A 12019-nucleotide genomic window follows, 5' to 3' on the forward strand; every position below is an offset into this window, starting at 1 on the left:
AGAGGATTATTTGGGACTCCCTGCAAAATTGGAACAGTTGAAGGGTTTGCAAATGATGGCAATAGAAGGGCTGCATCTACACTGGAGAAATGATCCAGTTTCAGCCCGCTTTTGCTGCCATGGCTCCAGGCTATGGCAGCAAATGCAGACTCAAACTGGATAATTTTTCCAGTATGGAAGCAGCAAAGTAAGCCAAAGCCCAGAAGTCTGAACCAAAGAACTACTGTGGGTACAGGAACATAGCTGTTTTGTCTGTGCCTTTTATGACTCAATAAGGTGGAAGTGGTGAAGGACCTCCTGCTTAGATTTGCTGAAATACAAATCCAGAGTATGGATGTGTTACGTGCCGAACTACAACTCCCAGAATTGAACAAATCTTTTGGGAGATGTTCTCCTTAGCTTTGTGTAGTGGTTTGGGCATTGGACTGGAAGACCAGAGTTTGACTCCCTGCCCAACCACGGAAACCCACTGAGAGCCCTTGGGCACGTCAGGGACGTAGCCAGGATTTTATGAAGGGGGGGGGGGGTCCAGACTAAGTTGCCACCATTATAATGGGGCTTGGGTGCGGCAGCGCAGCAGCACACACCAGTCATTTTTCTAATGGAAGGGGGGGGGGTCCGGACCCCAAGATCCCCCCCTTGGCTACGTCCCTGGGCACGTCACATTCTCTCAGCCTCAAGGGAAGCCAATGGCATTCTGAATAAATCTTGCCAAGAAAACCCTGTGAATAGGGTTGCCGTAAAGTGGAAACGACTTGAAGGCACACAACAGGATACTGAGAAACTGGAGTGTGTCCAAAGGAGGGTGACAAAAATGGTGAAGGGTCTGGAAACCATGCCCTATGAGGAACGACTTAGGGAGCCTGGGATGTTTAGCCTGGAGAAAAGAAGGTTAAGAGGTGATATGATGGCCCTGTTTAAATATTTGAAAGGATGTCATGTTGAAGAGGGAGCAAGCTTGTTTTCTGCTGCTCCAGAGAACAGGACCCGGAACAATGGATGCAAGCTACAGGAAAAGAGATTCCACCTGAACATTAGGAGGAACTTCCTGACAGTAAGGGCTGTTCGACAGTGGAATGCACTCCCTTGGAGGGTGATAGAGTCTCCTTCCTTGAAGGTCTTTAAACAGAGGCTGGATGGCCATCTGTCAGGGATGCTTTGATTTGGATTTCCTGCATGGCAGGGGGTTGGACTGGATGGCCTTAGTGGTCTCTTCCAACTCTACGATTCTATGATTCTATGATTCTAACAACAATAACAACAGCAGCAGCAGCAGCAGCAGCAGCAGCAGCTTAGACAAATACTGGGTGATACCTCCATGGTTAGAAATGCTCAAAGTGAAGGGAGTTTGTGGTGCCTGGAAGTTTTATAAAGGCAAGATATTGAAGGCATAGTTGCAAACAATTCCAAAGAGGAAGAAAAGTGGGAAGTGTCTAAAAGAACCAGGATGGATGATGTACAAAGAACTTTCAGGTGAGCCGAATGTAAGAGACAAGCTTATGATACCACTTTAAGTGTTATAGTTCCATCCTATGGAATCCTGGGAGTTCCTGTTTTACAAGGTCTTTAGCCTTCTCTGCCCAAGACAGTTGGTGCCTCACCAAACTGCATATCCCAAGATTCTGTAGGATGGAGCCATGGCAGTTAAAGTAATGTCAAACTGCATTATTTCTACAGTGTAGATGCAGCCTGGGAGTCCATGAACCAGTCCAAAACTGGGCACTCTGTCTTTTTTCTCCTAACGTTACCAGCCAAGATCCTATACTGTGCTTGTGTAACTTAAATCAACACTTGAGCAGATGGAAAGATGGCTCTTTTCACAATCCCAGTGAATTGCATAGGAAGTTAAAGGCCTTAGTGAAGTCATAAGCAAGAAACAATTTGAAGTCACACACCACCACCAGTCCCCAAATAGCAGATGACATTTTGCTAGGAGAGGTTGCATGCATCCTCTCTCCCCCCCCCCCCCTGCTAAGCTGCGCATGCTTATGTTGCCTTATTCAAGTGGTTGTAATTTTTGGCTATACTTTAACATCTGTATTGAATTCACAGTCTTGTATGCAGAGTTCTCCAACTGTAACTCATTGCACACGCAGTTGTCCATTCTTGGATGGAGCATAACTGCTTTTCAGTTTTCAGTGCCTAGAAAGAGCCCTTGCTTTCCCCCCTTTGTACCACTGGAGAAAAAGCAGATTTTCAGCAGAAGAAAGATGTAGCCCAATTACTCCTGTACTACTCTAGTGCAGATTTAGGCTAAGCAAGCACAGTATAGGGTCTTGTCTGGTAATGCTGGGAGAAAAAAGATTGAATGCACATTTTTGGCATGTTTCAGATATTCCCACGGTGCTTCCACACTGTAGAAAGAATGCAGTCTGACACCACGTTAAGTGTTGTAGCACCATCCAGCAGAATTCTGGGATTTGTAGTTTGGCGAGGCACCAGCGCTCTTGGGCAGAGAACGCTAAAGACCTTGTAAAACTAGAACTCCCAGGATTACAGAGGATGGAGCTATAGCACTTAAAGTAGTGTCAAACTGCATTATTTCTACAGTGTAGATGCACCCCCAGATGCACAGGCGGGCATTAAAGTCAATGGTGCTTGCCATCCGTGGATGCTCAAATCCACAGATGGCAAGCCCACTGTTTGGGAGCGTGCACTGAATATCCAAAGGTAAAAGTAAATTCTAATGTGATTCTAGACGACATCAATAGAAGTACATTCAGTCCTCCATATCCACAGATTCTGCATCCACAAATTCAACCATCCATGGACTGAAAATATTATTTTAAAAACATTTAAAAATCAAACCTTGATTTTGACATTTTATAAAAGGGGCACTATTTTACTGCCTCACTGTTTATAATGGGACTTGTGCATCCATGGGCTTTGGTATCCATGGAGGGGGGGGAGAGGTTCTTGGGACCAAACCCCAGCAGATGCCAAGGGCCCACTGTATAGTGTCTATAAAGAGAAGTAGTAGTGCCACTTGATTCTGCTTTGGCCACCTCACCTGGAATAATCCTGCATCCAGTTCTGGGCACCACAATTCAAAAAGGATGTTGAGAAGCTAGACCGTGTCCATAGGATGTGGAACCAAAATGGTGAAAGAACTGGAAACTATAATGCCCTATGAGGAGTGGCTTAGGGAGATGGGTATGTTTATCATGGAAAAGGGAAGGTTAAGTGGGGACATGAGAGCCATTTTAAATATTGGAAGGGATGCCGTATTGATGATAGAGGAAGCTTGTTTTCTTCTGCTCCAGAGACTAGTAGGACTCAGAACAATGGATGCCAACTACAGGAAAAGAGAATCCATTTAAATACTAGGAAGAACATCCTGATGGTAAGAACAGTTTGACATGGAAGATGCTGCTGCCTCAGAGAGTGATGGAGTCTCCTTCTTTGAAGGTTTTCAAACAGAGGCTGGATGGCCATTGGTTGGGATGGTGTCTTCCTGCATGGTGGAAGTGGGTTGAGCTGGATGGCCCTTGGGGGTCTCTTCCAACTCTGTGAATTCATTCAACGACATCTCCCCTTCATTAAAGAATTCTTGCCCATTTTATACATTCCATGAGTAATTAATTGGAAGAACAACTATATCCGGGTTCCACCATGATTCAAATGAGTGTTGCTTTAAGATTCCATCGTCTCAGAAAAGCTTGGCTTCTGGTTAGGATAACCAGGAGGTATGAAGCCACTTTTCTGTGACACTTTGAGGTCAAAACAAGCATTTAGCAGCTTCTATAGTACATGGTGGAGTCAGGGTAGCATAGTGCTTTCAGCATTGGACTATGACTCTGGAGATCAGAGTTCTACTTCTTGCTTGGCCATGGAACCCACTGGGTGCCCTTGGGCAAGTCACACACTATCAGCCTCAGGAGAAGGCAATGGCAAACCTCCTCTGAACAAAGCTTGCCAAGGAAACCCCATGATAGGGTCTCCTTAGGATCGCCATGCATTGGAATTGGCTTAAAGGCATATGACACACACACATAGGACATGGTCCACCAGGCATTATTACGGCAGGCATCAAGAGACACAAGCCTCTTGAGGTGAGACAAAAAGTGAGAACACAAGGGCTCTTGCCCCATGGCTTTTAGCCCAAGATTGTAGCCTTGGGTTCAATGCAGCTCTGCTCTGGGCCCACAACAAATGCCAACTCCCAGAATTCCAGTGCCTTGAGCCAGGGCAGTTAAAGCGGTGCCAAACTGGGCTATTCCTCCACTGTGGATGCAGCCAGAGTTTGGCTGGATTATTAGCACTGGGCTGGATCGTGTCCAGAGGGGAAGGGAGAAAAGAGCCCCATTAACTGGTCCCTGCTTGTCTCCTTGATGTCCGGTGAACAGAACAGAAAAATCCCATTTGCTCTATTGTTTTCTCACATCTGCAGCCCATGTTCAGGAAATTCCCAACACCTGGAATTCCAGCTGCAGAAAGAAATGAGTCAGTTTGTGCAAGCGATCAAGACATCTTGGTTCGCCTTTCTCCTCTGCCCTCAACTTCAGACCCAGTATTGCTTAACTCTGCACCCCTTCATCACCTCAACATCCACTCTGAAGACACTTTGCTCCTTGAGTCTTTTTCTGTGCGTACTTTACCCCTTACCCAAATCTCTTCTTCCCTTCTCAACCACCTTAGGAGACAGAATAGCATGCACAGAGAGGATGACCTGAATGCCCCATGCCCCCCATCTGAGCAGAGAATGACCTTCCTCTACAATAGGGTTGCCAAACACCTCCAGATGTTTTGTGCTTTAACGCCCGGAAGACCCAGCCAGCCTGGCCAACAGGTAGGAATGCTGGAAGCTGAAGTCCAAAACATCTGGAGGACCAAAGTTTGAGAACCACTGTGCTACAGCACCTCTAAACATAGCATGTGCTAGCCCACCATGTTCATGCCAGGGGTACAAGTGATGCCAGCTCACTCATGTCACCTTTGTATATGCAACATCCTTTGTTTGCCCTTGGTATGTGCTGAATTCTTCCCAGTACCCTCCTCTGGCCACCTTCTAGATTTCGCTGGCGAGAAATTGGCTCACCTTGGACACCTGGTGCGAAGAAGGAGCTGACACGTCCCAGATGCAAGGGAGAAAACTATGCCTTCCAGTTGTGCTGTTCCAAGGCGTTCCTTGTCCCTGCCAATGTCCCTTCACCATTCCCTGCAAGGCCTGATTTCTCTCCCTTGTGTGCCAAGGACCATCCCCAGAGGTCCTCCACCCTCCTCGCTTCCTTGCTCCGGCCGAACATCCAGCCTCAACTCTGCCTTTCTTTCTGGTTTCCTGCAGTGTGTCTCCCCTCCCCACCCCCTTATCCTGGTCCAGCCCAGCTCTGGCTCTTTGTCAAACTTTTGCAAACTCAGCTGCAGATGTGCACCAGAGAAAGGAGGGGGGAGAGCCGGAGAAGGCGAAGGAGGCCCAGCCTGCCATGCTCTCCTCCTGTGGGACAGCAACCTCAACTCCTTGGCTGGCCAGGAGCCTTCCTCCAGCAGCACATCACCCCATGCGAGGAGGTGCACCACTCCCTCTGGATTCCTTTGCAGGAATGTGCAAGATGCTCAGAGCAGACACAACATGTACAAGAGGGTGGGGGAGAGATCTCCCCCTCCTCAATGCGGGATGTTCCAGAAAGATTTATTTCTATTTTGGGGAGGGGGGTAGCAATGAGCTAAGAGCAGAGCAGAGCAAAGGTAAGCTTCAATCTGTGGCTGGAAGAACCCTGCAGATTAGTCCCAGCTAGAGTTTGTTATTGTTCGGTGCCTGCCAAGATGATTCTGAATTATGGCAGCCTTATCATCTGGGGGGTTTCTTGGCAGGATTCTTCCAAGAAGTTTTTTGTGGGTTTTTCGGGCTATGTGGCCGAGATCTTTCTCTGAAGACGCCGGCCAAAATGCTCGTGAAACATTAGGAATAAACTCCTCTAGAATGTGGCTACAGAGCCTGAAAAACCCACAAAAAACTATGGATGCTGGTCATGAAAGCCTTCGACTTCATATTCCAAGGAGGTTTGCCATTGCCTTCCTTGATAGCTGAGAGAGAGGGTGACTTGCCCAAGGTTGGCCAGTGGGTTTCCATGACTAAGTGGGGATTTGAACCCCAGCCTCCCAAAGTCCTAAATACCTTCCATATTTATGTTTATTATATTCATTGGTATGCTGCTTCTCTCCCAAAACTGAGACCCAAAGCAGCTTACAGTCTAAAAATGTACAATTAAAAACTTACAAAAAGTTGAAGGCAGCAAATCCCATCTAATCTTGGAAGGTAAGCAGGGTCAGCCCTGGTTAGCTTTTGGATGGGAGACTGCCAATGAATATCAAGTGCTGTGGGCTGTATTTCAGGGTAAGGCAAAAAAACAACAACCCACCTCTGAGGATTGCTTGCCTAAGAAAACCCTGTGAAATCCAGTGACTGGAAAGTACATGCACAAACAGGCCTAAATATACTAAAGCGTTAGGGTACCAGCTCTCACCTGATCTTGGAAACTAAGCAGGGCCAGTTGTGGTTAGTGGTTAGATGGGAGATTGCCAATCAGCAACAGGTGTTGTAGGCTATCTTGCAGAGGAAGCAGCTGACAAAACCACCTCTGAGTAGTCATTCCCTAAGACATTCCTATGAAATTCATAGGGTCACCATAAGTTGACAGGTGACTTGAAGGTGCGCACACGCACACACACACAATCCTGAAGTACTAGGCTGTGTCTATGCAGATGGGAAGACCCATCTTACCCTTGGGACTTTTGGATCTGCAGGGAAGATGAGCTATCCACACAATTGGCACCCACAATGGCAGCATCTTCTGCTCATTCAACACCCATCTTATTGAGTGTTGGTGCACTGCACTGATGGCATTGTTGTCCGAACATGCAATTGTGCAGTCAGTGTGCACATCTGCAAAAGTATTGTTATGCCAGAGGGACCACAAAAATTCAAAAGTGGAAGTGCTGTGACCAGGTTGGAAGCTCTGGGTGGGAAAAGATCAGTGGGTTGCTGATCACTTGTGAGCCTGCACCATGTTCACACACTGGCATGCAGTCCAGGGAATCTCCAGAGTTTCTATCCTGATCTGGAGCAAAAGGGGACTCTTTTTAATTTGGAGAATCACCCTGGAGCACAGATTGGGGCTGTGTTCCTCTCATTTTGGTCCCATGCTTCATCTAAGCAGTCAGTGTAGGAATTATTATTATTATTAACCTTTATTTATGAAGCACTGTAAATTTACACAGCGCTGTACATACAATCTTATTAATTGGACGGAATGGGGCAGGAACATTCTTTTCCTCAATGTGGACAACACGCTAATCCCTCGGACCACTACACCGCACTACTCTCTATTTAGCCTGGAGAAGAGAAGGTTAAGAAGTGATATGATAGCCCTGTTTAAATATCTGAAGGGATGTCATATTGAGGAGGGAGCAAGCTTGTTTTCTGCTGCTCCAGAGAATAGCCCCGGAGCAATGGATGGAAGCCACAAGAAAAGAGATTCCAGCTCAACATTAGGAGGAACTTCTTGACAGTAAGAGGTGTTTGACAGTGGAACACATTACTTTGGAGATTTTTTGGGGTCTCCTTCTTTGGAGGTCTTTAAACAGAGGCTGGATGGCCATCTCGCAGGAATGCTTTGACTAAGAGTTCCTGCATGGCAGAATGGGGTTGGACTGGATGGCCCTTGGGACTCTTCCAACTGTTTCTATGATTCTGTCTCTCCCTCTCTCATTGTTCATGGCCAATCCCCTCTGAACAAATCTTGCCAAGAAAACCCACGATCGTTCACCTTAGGGTCATCATAAATTGGAAATGACTTGAAGGCACACAACAACAAGCATGCTCAATGTCCAATGCTCAAGCTGCCACATCACACTACTCTCTCCCAAGCACAATAGATCCTCCGAATCACTTATTTTATAATAAGTCAATACATAGGCAGATCCCATTGTTTCAGCAACTCCACTCTGGTTAGAGTTAAGAATAGACTTATGGCCTGTATCTTGGCGTGTTTTTGGAAAGAGCATTATTTGATTTGATTTTTTGACTCCTTTTCTATCCAGGGCAGAACAAGCTCTCTCTGTTTCTTCTTCATAATTTCTTATTGCCCAGCCACACTTTCACCCATCTGGGCAGGAGGCCCATGCACAGGTCCTTTACATATTTCTACTCCACTTCTAACAACAAGCACATGTGGCCAGAGGGAAGCAAAAGGCAAGAGCTGGAAACAAAGCCGTGTAATTGAAGCGTCGCTTTCCCGGTAGGGTACCCTACGGCTGCCAGATTAAGACTATCCCAGGTGATGAGATTTTGGGCCCAAAACCTGAGACGTAGGACATTGTGATATCACAGTCACAGGGCGTATGTCAGGTACCAACGCAAAGGTGCTTTCCACCAATAATTGAAATAAAAACTATCAACAAACTGAAATGCAAAACAGGAGAGACACAAAAAGGTGTGATAAGTGCCTATCAAAGCTGCTGTTATCCAGAGCCAACATGGTGTAATGGTTTCAGCATTGGACTCGGACTCTGGAGACCAGGGTTTGAATCCCAGCTCAGCCATGGAAACCCATTGGGTGACCTTGGGAAAGTCACACTCTCTCAGCCTCAGAGGAATGAACAAATCTTGCCAAGAAAACCCCATGATAGGGTTGGTCGCCTTAGGGTTACCATACGTTGGCAATGACTTGAAGGCACACATGAACAATTGTCCTTCATGTGTGATAAACTCCATAGAGTCTTAGGCTGCATCTGCAAGCAAACAACAAGTCTAACAATTGGAGAATAAATGTATGCACAAACTTTTCAAGACAGCACTCTTCCCCTGAGAATCCTCCCCCAAGATCACTGCTTCCAAAATAGTGTGTTGTTTTTTGTTGTTTTTTGTATTTTGATATTATGAAGCTTTTAAAAAACATTTTAAAACTCTAGTACCTCCCTAATACAGAGAGAACTTTAAAGCAGATGTTTCTAGTCTTTTTGGCATCAGGTGAAACATCTTTTAAATCCCTGTTAAAAGCTGCATTAAAAAAAAAGTTTGGTGTGAATCTGTATGTTTTTGGCACAATATTCTTCTTCTTCTTCTTCTTTCCAGCTAGTTTCAGTTGGGATTTATAGGCTGTGGTGCTTTGATTCCGAATATGATTTTTGATATTTGGCTGCTGGTTTTATCTTGGCGTTATTACATGCTGTCTATACTCATCGTTTACGGTTTGGGTTTTATAGATTTAAAAAAAAAATAAAGAGCTACCAAGAGTCTTTGAGGTTAACATCTGTTGAGTCTGAGCTGACTTGATATATATTGTATGATTTGAGTTCCTTCCAGATCATGTTGTTTTAGGAAGTTTTAAGGGTTTTAAGTGTGTGCGGCCTCCTCCAGAGATGGCAAACGTATTGGGAGATTGTGGTATTCGTTGCTGTATTTCTCAGCTGTTGATTTGGAGAACCATCCAAAGGAGGTTTCCATTGTCCCAGACTAATTCCCGGCACCAGCTGCAACATTTCATTCCCATTCTCGAGTGAGTTTATTTTTCATTTTGAAACACATTGGAACAAAAATGTATCCTTCTCCTCTCTTTTCTCTATTAAAAAAACAATTATATTTATATTACAGTATATATTTATAGTTATGGTGAATTAGTGAAATGGCCATTTTGCACAATAGCACATTGCTGACGTTGTGTCTCCCAGATTCATAGGGTGCATCTACACTGTAGAAATAGTGCAGTTTGACACCACTTACAGTCCTGTAGCTCTGCCCTATAGAATCCTGGGATATGTAGTTTTTCAATCTCTGCCCAAGATTGCTGGTGCCTCACAAAAACTACAAATCCCAAGATTCTGTAGGATGGAGCCATAGCAGTTAAAGTGATGTCAAACTACATTATTTCTGCAATGCACTCCTAGATTAACACCCAATGACACTGATTCTGCTATAGCACCTTGACTTTTAAATTAAATGTTAAAAACGAGGGTGGAGACAATTTGTCCTTCAAAGCATAGTGTCGTCTCAGGAAACTACACCATACTATCCAATATTTCATAGAACTGGGACATGTGTGGCCAAGCAACACCAGTGTGTGGTCAAGATGTGGTCAGAGTGTGGTCAAGACTGTCCACAGGAGGGCAACCAAAATGGTGAAGGATCTGGAAACGATGCTCTGTGAGGAGAGAATTAGGGAACTGGGTATCTTTAGCCGTTGGCCAGGTGCGTAAATAAAATTCAGTTCAATTCGATGTTTAGCCTGGAGAAGAGAAGGGTATGATAGCCCTGTTTAAATGCTTAAAGGGATGCCATATTGAGGAGGGAGCAAGCTTGTTTTCTGCTGCTCCAGAGAACAGGACCTGGAACAATGGATACAATAACATGGCAGATGTTCTTAATGAGGAAGAACAGACAAGCTCAGAGAGGCTGCCGCAGTCTGCTTTGGCCTGAGCCTACTGGGGGCTCATTCCCACTAGGATTTAAAGTGAATTGCTGCTCAGTTTATATGACCATCATTCTCATTTGAAACCGGTTCTGATCCTACTTTGATCGATTTCTGATAAAGCGAGGCAAATGCAAAAAAACTGGTTTTTCCAGAAATTAGTTTCCTAGCCGTTCTTTTGAAAAGAATCGATTCCAAAGTGTATTCAAGTTGGAGCGATGGATCTGAATCGCATCCTTCTGGAGGAGAGGAACTAATGGCAGAGGGGTGTTTACTATCCCTCCTCAGTTTTTGATAGATCCACCATTTCCCCCCACTCACAATGCTGCCTTTGTTCTTGTGGGGTGACCTATGGGCGCATGATTAAAAAAACAATCATAGAAGATTCAATTGATTGATTTTGCAACTAATCAATCAATGGAATCTTCTGTCAATTAGAAGATGTTTACATCACTGATGATGCACAGATGATTAACGTGCATTTTGAAGCAGCGCAAACTAGTGGGGATGACAGCCATGCCAAAAAGAAGTAATTCTAAGGGGATAATGAAAAGATCCGCTTTCATAGTGGGAATGATAGAGATGTTATATTCCAGCTTTTAAAAAACTTTTCAAGTGCCCTAGTACTGATACACAAAATTGCTACAAACTATAGAACGAATAGAACGAATAGGCATGGAGATGACAGCAACAGCAGACAAAACCTGGTGAAACCAAGGTATTCCATTGCTAGAATCCATGTTTCTTTAGATTGGAAGAACCCTGTGAAAGGGAGAGAGGGTCTACTTTGGAAAAAGCAATGACTTGCTCAGCATTTAGCAGGATGAGCTGGTTTCCGGTGACAGATGCCAAAGTGGCACTGGAGGAAGCCCTGTGATCCCATTTGGGAAACCATTTCATCACGACTTCCAGGAAAACACCACCCAAGACTGGGACACAGTCCGCCACACCCTCCGCGCCTTTCAAAGTCAAGACGCAAGGCTTCAGTGCGATGCTACACCACTGGCAAGCATCAGGCCAGCCTCCAGTTCTCCAAAACAGCCCGCTTATCAACCCATCTCAGTGCCCAGCCTAGCAGAGGGCCTTGTTTTTGTCTGCCCATGCTCCCAATTAGTGTGGTTATTATTTTAGAAACCCAGCGCATGGAATACAGTCTGCACACACCCTGCTTTGGGAAGGGCCCCTCGGCTTCCTGCTTGACAATAGAGCCAATGTTTATAAATCCAGATGGAACAGGTCTTTTCACCAGAGCTAGAATAAATAACCCGAGTCAGACGGGGCCATTGTGAAGGTCGCTGGCGTGTCAGAGGCGTGGACCTCATTTTGCCCTCGGAGTCTTCCTGTGGATGATTGTTCAGAAGCAGACGTGAAATGTTTTCTCATAGAAAGGTGCAAGTCGATCTTGGCAGGCAGGAAGGGAAGGGTTCGCTTTGGGTGCCTCCGCACTGGAGAAATAATCCAGTTCGACACCACTGTCATGGCTCAATGCTATGGAATAATGGGAGTTGTAGTTGCTGGGGCACCAGAGATTTTGGGTGCTTGCTGGTGGAAGGGGCCTGGATGCGTCATCTTTCATCCCTCCACTCACCAGCAATGCAAAACTCCATCCCTTG

The 12019-nt window shown here is 45.4% G+C and overlaps 1 protein-coding gene across 1 annotated transcript in view; it reads right to left on the reverse strand.

Moving 5' to 3' along the window:
• HSPA12B (heat shock protein family A (Hsp70) member 12B) overlaps window positions 1–5255 on the reverse strand; it is a 46457-nt gene extending 41202 nt beyond the window's left edge. The window contains exon 1 of the mRNA XM_089526435.1: window positions 5039–5255. The gene's annotated coding sequence lies outside the window, so the exon portion shown is untranslated. The remainder of the gene's footprint in view (window positions 1–5038) is intronic.
• Between the last annotated feature and the right edge of the window lie 6764 nt (window positions 5256–12019).

The sequence above is a fragment of the Sceloporus occidentalis genome, unplaced genomic scaffold, assembly GCF_023333645.1.
Source record: "Sceloporus occidentalis isolate IW3139 unplaced genomic scaffold, rSceOcc1.0.p SCAF_5, whole genome shotgun sequence".
NCBI classification, from domain to species: domain Eukaryota; kingdom Metazoa; phylum Chordata; class Lepidosauria; order Squamata; family Phrynosomatidae; genus Sceloporus; species Sceloporus occidentalis.